This window comes from Pagrus major, chromosome 13 (genome assembly GCF_040436345.1).
Source record: "Pagrus major chromosome 13, Pma_NU_1.0".
NCBI lineage: Eukaryota > Metazoa > Chordata > Actinopteri > Spariformes > Sparidae > Pagrus > Pagrus major.
In genome coordinates this window covers 16639908-16648672 of record NC_133227.1, presented here as the reverse complement: position 1 = coordinate 16648672, position 8765 = coordinate 16639908, and positions in this window count along the sequence as shown.

The following is an 8765-nucleotide window of genomic DNA, read 5'->3' as shown; positions in this document are numbered from 1 at the left end:
AACTGTGTGTGACACGCAGAAATATGTGGTCACATTATGTAATTAAATTATACATTATGTCTGGTTTTCATGTGTATATTCTAGAGCCTTATTCAGTTCATTTAATGAACATTAATGTTGGGAACTGTGTCCCCATTTGCACCATAAGGGGGCATCACCTCCCTAGCAAGATGGGCCTGGTGTGGCTGGTATCCATCTCCCGTCTTAAGTACTGTATGACTGAAACAAGAACAGGAAACACACAACCTGGTGCCTGCCTCATCATTCTTTAGGCCAACATTACAGTGTGCCTACAGACCTCACGCCCTGGCCCTGTTAAATGTACAACAATTCCTATCTATTGATTGTTTTATGTTATGGAGAGAGATGTGGACAATGTTCTGTCCACTTTATATGTGTCTGTGAGGTAGACTGACATACTAGAAACACCTTTAACATAATGCAATACAATTCAACAGCAACAGAAACAGCCTTCAAAAATGGCCTTAAAGTTGAATCACCACCCTCAAAGCTTCAAAACTTTATTCATAACCTTCTTAAAAGAATAAACTACAACTAAATGTTGTAATTTGTGTGTTGTTGGACTGTGAAGCAATTGTAGCCCCCTTTGTTATCACTGTAAAAAACAGACATTTAGCATAAATAAATACAACTTTTCTCTGTCTTTCTCATAATAACAGAATATACCTGTAAAATACAGACAAATCACCCTTTTCAATAAATCTGATGTAAAATACAGTCAAAGTCTGTAACTTTAAATGATAAGAACCCATCCTTTTATAACACAATTGTACCTTTATTTTAACTTTTTAACTTTTTTTTTTAAACTATTTTTAGTGTTAATTTAGTAGTAATCAGAGTAAAAACACAAACTTAAGTTTATTTACATTTTTCTGGTGGCGAGGTGTGAATAAATGTAACATTGCTGTTATACTCCTGTAATTAACTTCCATTCAGCTGCCAAAGTACAGAATGAAAGTGGCTATGTGGTTAGCCAGCTAGCTAACATAGGAAACAAGTATGATAAACTTGTATTTTCTCACAGGAGAGTAATATATGGGGATGCTGCTCATTTCCTTTTCAGCATCGCATCTCACAGACAAACAACATGACGGTAAGTGAACACTCAACAGACTCAAACCAGCACTGCACCATCGTCTGCTGAGCTGCAGAGTGAGTGTGATTCTTTATCTGCTATGTTACTGACTGTACTGACACTATAACTGGCTTATAGCAAACACATCTGCTCAGCCTGAGTTACAGGATGATTGTCAGGGACAGGGTTAGTTTAGAGTTTTATTGAAAAAACAAAATGAGTGTGTGTTTATTATCTTTCCATGTGTTTTACAAACTAGACAGCCCACTTTTCCCATAATGCATTGTGCTGAGTAGTAATATGTCTGATCAGGAAATCCTGTCATATTGGTAATTACTCATTTTTGTGCTGTTATATGGTTCTGTGATTTTTTAAAGGTAATTTTACAGGACATATTAGCTATCATGTTGAAAAAAAAGAATACATTATTTTCATTGCACAGGTTCGGCAGGTCCTATTTTAATCTTTTGCTGATGAAAAGTTAGCTTAGATAGTTACATACATATGCAGCTATATTGGAGTAGTTAATATATAGAGTCTTTATATTTTGGGGGTCTGCTTGCCTTCTTCACTACACGCAGCCCCACTACACCTTGTTCATCTGTCCCAAGCTTGCAGATGTACTATCTTTATACTGTCCTTTGTTGGGTTTTGGCACATGGCCGCTTTCTGAGTCCCTAACTGTGAGAGACAGCATGCTCATGAATCTGGCTTTCACAGGGAAAAGTGGTTTTCTCCTGAGTGCTGGGAATTTTCATTCCAAACTATTATTCAAAACTGAATAACACATTATTAAGATAATGTTTTTTTCTGAAACCATCCCCAGTACAGGGGTTTAAAACAAGAATGTCCATTATCTGCATACTTATTTATTATGGTGGTAGAGATTCTAGCTCAAAATATAAAAATGAATAATGAAATAGAAGGTTTGGAAATGAATGGTCTACAAACAAAAATATCAATGTATGTGGGCGATAAACGTTACCAAATAAAATCAAAGATTGCTTCTCTTTCAGCATTAGCTGAAAAACTAAATGGCTTCTCTATTATTTCAGTAACACAGATGATAAATGTACCGTGTTACAAATCAGTTCTTTGAAGGGCAAATTTTTTTAGCTCTGTTGTAATCCCACAGTAAAATGGCCGGACGGCCCAGTAGATGTGCTAGGTATCCATATCCATAAAAAAACATGGAGCACATCACAAGAGAAGACTTTAATAGAAAGCTACAAATAGTTGACAGGAAATTAAAAGTTTGGAGAACCTTAGTTTGGACCTTATACTGTATATGTATGTATATATATTAACTGTATATAAATATATATTTGTGTGTATATATATATATGTATACATATATATATATACACACATATATGTATACATATATATATACTGTATCTACCTATCTGCAAATATACATGCTGTATATATAAACAGTAAAATTGTGACAGTCACTTTATGGATAGAAAGTTGTGTCAGAAATCCCTGTTGCAATTTTACATTTTTAAATTATATATATATATACTGTATGTTATATTGTTGGGTTGGGTTGGAGATGTGAGTACATCTCTTATGAGATGGACCACAAACACTATCACTGCACCATCTAACCTGTAGTATTTCATTAACTCATTATTTCTCCTTCCTCTTTGTCTTTCCACCATGTTCTCCTCTGCTTAAGAAACTCCTCAGGCTCTTAAAAATCCTCCTCCCTACTCCCAACAGATTTTCATCTTAGGATCTCTCTTAAGGGCTGCAATGCTTTTTCAATAACTTTTGTCTTTACAAGGAGCTTAATTTGAAGGAAATATTCTTACAAAAAGTAGAAAACCAAAGAATTTTCTCAGGACCAGCTCTTAGTACTGAGATGGTTTATGAATATGGCCCTTGAGCTACATTCACATAATTATACAAAGCATGTACTGTATGCCTACAATATTCTAGTGCCTTTAAAGTAGCTACAACCTATGTATTTATGATAACAATGTCTCAAATGACAAGGTGAATTTGGTCACTGGTAGTTACGAGCCTGTAGCCTATCAGGAAAGAAATTGGTAAGCAAACACACAGAAAGAGAGAGGAGATAAAATGTATCCTACACCAATTCAGTACTTAATTTTACAGGAAACTTCCAACATGTTTCTGCTTAACCCATTTTAATTTCCAACTAATTTCTGTCTAACTTCCCCTCAGCAGGCCTCTAAACTGAAGAAGTGTGTTGTTGCAGTTTAATTTCCAGCCAGATTCTGTCCAACTTCTGCAGGCCAGTAAGTTGAAGTACATTTTTAAACATTTACGTTTCAGGTCAGTCAAACTTTGGAACAATTTTCCCAACTGTCAGTTTTTTATAACCAACATCATTAATATATAATAATTACCGACAAATACAAAAGCGAAAACTTCACACCACTACCACCACACCAGCCAAATGTCACTCTTTTTTTATATTTCGAGACAATGCATTGGCAAAAAACAAAATTTAAAAATAAAGTGTATAATAATTGTGTGTGTGTGTGTGTGTGTGTGTGTGTGTGTGACAGAGAAAGAGAGAGAGAGCCAGATTGATTGTATAAATGGTGAGAATGTAAATGGTTAAAAGGTGTAGTTGAGGTTCCTGACCTGTACAAGTTAGGCAGGTCAGGTCAAATAAAGCTTCAACAACCCATTTTGATTTAGTGGCCTGCTGAGAAGAAGTTTGACAGAAACTAGAAATTAAAATGGCACGAGTCAGTAGAAGTTAAACAGAAACTACTTGGAAGTATTCTGGAAATTTATGAAAGAAATTACCAACTGCTTATTAGAAAATAGCAGAATACTGTTATTAAATCTTGTTGGGGTAATTGTCAATAATAAGAAATTTCAAATATGTTACTTATGAATTACTACCTACAAAAACTACTTTATAGCTCAACTGTGCAGCAGTTATAGTAATTATTAAAGCAGTAATACTAGATGTCAAGTGAATTAGTATACAGAGCAATAACGTCTGATAGGACAGCGGATTGGGGAGGGTGAGCGGCTCAAACAAACACAGGAGACCAGTGTAGAACCAAAAGTTACCGGTGAGTTATTTGAACTTACTGACATAGTTACTTACACCACATACATAATGTAAGCTAAGTGACTTACGTAACATACATATTTAAGCCTCAACCACCATGTTCTCTAACCTAACCAAGTAGTTTTCTTGCCCAAACCCAACCAAAGGTCTGGTCCACTTGTTGCTGGTATGCTGCAACAGCAATGTTGAGCAGTGACATGTTGTGTCCAGTTTGTGTGAGGCTTTGAGGATGTTTGGGTTTGATCACACACACACAAGCTGACATTTAGCAAAGCTCACAATCTAGAAGGGTACTGTTTCACAAAGGCTGGTTAGTCTAAATGAAAAATAAATAAATGCATTAATATCTAAGTCCTGTAGTATAAAATGTGCGTTGTTATAAGAATTATGTATAATATGTTGTACTGATGTATTAATTCTCAGCCATATCACCCAGCTTTTCTACACACACTGTACTGAGCTGTAAATTATATGATGGTTGTCTGTGTCTTCAGTTTTTACTTTTGTGTCATCAGGGACTATCCATTTTAAACAAGTAATTTTGAAAGAGACATCACCAAAACTTACAATCAGAAACAAGGAGGTCTCTCTTACAGAAATCTTCGCCCTGTACATGTAACACAGGAAAAAAATGATCACCCACCTCAAACATGTCATCCCATCGTCCACTTTTTAAATGTTCCCCTTCACACACAGTTACCAGTTTACTGGGTATTTGTGCATTCCAATATAACAGACCTTATTAATCAAAGTAAACTTGGTTGGTTGATTGCCAGTGTTGGTTTAACTCTGTGCTTATTTTGGAGACTGTAGCATGCGGTCCAGTTGAATTTATTTACATTCTATTGAGAGGTGCTTTAATAGATGCAAACACCAAACTTATGTTACCTGAATGTACAGTACTGATATCCTAAAAAACAGTTGTTGAAAACATTTAAAGAATCTACCAGGGCAGATTAAAAAGTCCACAGTGAGTCCTGTGGTGAGATTTTCCTTCTACAGCCAGAGCAATGTTCATCCATCAACGCTGACAGCCTCGCAGAAAGTGATAGCCAGACTATTACAGCCAATGCAAATAAAATGCCTGATTTCACACTTGTGAAAGCTGCCTTCAGGAGTGTGAGGAACATTTTTCCTCAAGTAACCATCCAGGTCATACACTCTAAAAAAAATAGAGACAAAATGTTTTAAATTGTCAGTCACATTGAGACAAAATGTCTTCAATCCATTCTACTTTTCATCTATTTTGTGACATTGTAATAGTTATGTGATGCTAAAAATAACTGTCTGCTCTTTGTCTTACTTATGAGTAATTATGTATTATTATTTTTGGTTAAATATTTTTCAAACATATACTGATAATTGGAAAAGTCCATTTAAGGTAAGTTTTAAAATAACTGAATATTACCATGGAATACCAATATTACCGTAGCCATGCTGACACATATCTTGACCACTTCACCCTTAGCCACAAACCGCCCCAGGGCATGATGAATGTCATAAATATGGACACAGCTCTTACTCTGGTCCTATAAGGACCAAACGGCTTGTAGCAACGGGCCTGGTTCCCCGTACCACAACAGCACCAACCACAAGACACCCCATGTGGCATGTTCATATGTCATCTCGAAGACCACCAACACATATCACCAGGATTAACAAACTCCAATGACCCCTCCAGAAACCTTGCTATGGTGAAGAGCTGGTCCATTGTTATCGTTATCGTCCATGATAATGACGTAATCTGCATCTTCTCCTGAATCTGATGTCCGACTGTTGGTGGGAGCCTTGTTTCAAGCACCGAGGGAGAATGATAAGTGTGATACCCTGATAATTAAATAACACCTGCTAATCCCCATTTTTAAAAATGCAGACCGCCCAATAATTCCCTCACTCAGGGTAAACAGTTCACAGCAGTTGAACACAGCCTGATCGAAGCCCTACTTAGCCTCTCTGAGAGAAAATTTGACACAATTTCCTGTCCTCCTGAATTTCTCTGAGGGCAACCACCAAAACTGAAGCATTTCTTGCCCCCAGTACCTGTGCACTGCTTCAGAGGACTCCACGGCCAGAGAGGCCTCCTTCTTCAGCCTGACCGATAGTCCTCTGACCACCACTCTGAGCAGCTGCCTCCCCAATGGCCATGGTCACATAGCCCAGTTCACCCTCACTTAGGGCTGGGCATTATACCCTTAAAATAATATCACTATATTTTCTGGTGATATTGCGATATATCATTTGAGATTTTGAAATCTTCTCAAAAGCACTTCATTAATGCTAGGACTGGGCGACAAATTGGACATCACAATATTTTGACTAAATAGGCCCTATGCTTTGATATCAATGTTGCAACTGTATTGTAGGGATGACTATTGGTACTTTCACACAATATGAACACAATGGGATTTCTGATCAATTATCATCACTAATGTGGATATAATGACTAAGTGTTTAAAGACAAGTATTAGAACAAGTAGAACTGTCTGCTAAGTTCAGAAAATGACATCACATTACTGTAAAGTTGTCTTCTCCTTAAAATAAGGAGAAGACAACACTTATGACATATCACCACATAACCATATCCAACATCCAAGATGATATATAGTAGGGATGTAATAATACCAACCCACACGATGCGATATCATCACGATAAATAGTCCACGATACACAATTTATCACGATATCAAAAAATAGAAAAAGATGACTTGAACAATGTCCTTTAATAATAAATCTGATATGTACAGTATTTATTATTCATATACAATTTGTTTTGACTTTTTACTTGAGATTCTTCTGCCTCTCCTTTTATAGTAAAATAAAAGTAGGTGGCCATGACCTCAACGTATGTAAAAAGTAGCCATGAATTGTCTTGAATGAAATGACTGGACTACCAGGGCACCCAAGGGGGTGTGACACAGGAGGACAGCTAAGATGACCAGGGCCACGAAAATCTCTGTCAGCATAACTGACAAGTTATTATTTCCTAACTGTGCATTCAGTGGTTGTCTGGTGTTAATTGGTTGACAACTTGTTTTTCTCGCAGAAGGTTTGTGAAAAGGAACGGACCATGGCCGAGCTGATACAGTGGACAGGCTGGGTGGCTGAGCAGGGGCAGGGCAGCGCAGTGGCAATGAGCCTTGCAGACAGCTGGCCTGTTTGCTCCACCTAACAAGCCCAGAGACATTCATCCAGCGAAGAGTGGCTCCGGAGGATGAGTGAGCCCGACAGGAGCAGCAGAAGATCGGGAGAGATTCTGAAGACGTCGGTGTGTCGGTGTGTCGGTGTGAAAAGGTCTGTGTTGCTACAGCTCAAACACCACCGAAAACAGACATTACCAGAGTTACTGTGTGAGTTAACAGTTTGGGTCAAGCATAGAGAACACAACCAACGAATCAAAGGCAGAGTTGGGTGGGTCTTATGAGAATTCAGGTAGGATCCATAATCACGGGAGGCTGTCTTGAGCAGTATGATTAATCTGCTGATCTGCTGTTCAAACAGAACAATACATTGAAAAGGAGAGATAGTAGAATTCAACCTGATTTCTCTTGATAGAACCATGAACTTTGCAAAATAACCACATGATTGGTTGGTAGGTATCATCACAGTTCCACAGCATTATCGCAACATTTTTTTATAAGGATATTGTAAAATTCCATATATTGTTACATCAATTATATACAGTATAGTCTCATATCATAAAATTGTTTAATAAAAAAATATTTAAACACATTTTCAACATTTTAACAAATAATTTGTTGCCTGAACAGATCACAAATAAAATTTGATAAAAATTAGAAACATTTTCTTATTTATGACAGATTTATATCCTTAACATTAATCCAATCAGAAACCTGCCAATGACCCTGTCATGCAATTTCCAGGGATGTTTTCAAGATTGACAAGAGCCCTGCCCCTTTCTGTGACATCACCCCATAAAGTCCTGTGATTTCACCCACGTGACATCCATGCTTAACTTACAGTAAAGTCCTGTTGACTAAATTTTATTAGAACAGAAAATAGTAACACTTGAGTTTAGGTGTCCCACATTACCCGAATTCACCCTATAGATTGCCCAGCCCTACCCTCACTACATGTTGTGGTTGACCAGCTGTCCCCACCACCTGATCCCACTTACCAGCAGGCCATGATCAGCTGACCTCGAATCCTGATGATATGACCACAAAGTCTTTCGTCAACCTTTGAACTAAGGGTCAGGGTGCTCTGCATAGGACTTCCCCCATTATTTACTAATGATAAATGAATAATAGAAGTAACGTCCTAACCCCCCCACCACTTTTAGAAATCATGTTGCAGCGATAAAGAGATGAAATGTAGTTTTTAAAAGGATACCGTGAATGTTTCTTCATTTATCTTTTAATGGGCCTACAGCTGAATATAGCCTGAGTCTCTCTCTCTCTGCCTATGTGTGTGTGTGTGTGTGTGTGTGTGTGTGTGTGTGTATGAGAGAGAGAGAGAGAGAGAGAGAGGGTGGGGGGGGGGGGGGGGGGGGTCTGATCGAAGAGGTTTTCACACCAGTTCTGTCCGCAGCCTCAGTCCCGCTGCCCTGTTCTACATTGTGCGTTGGGCTGCAACACCATCTAATCATTT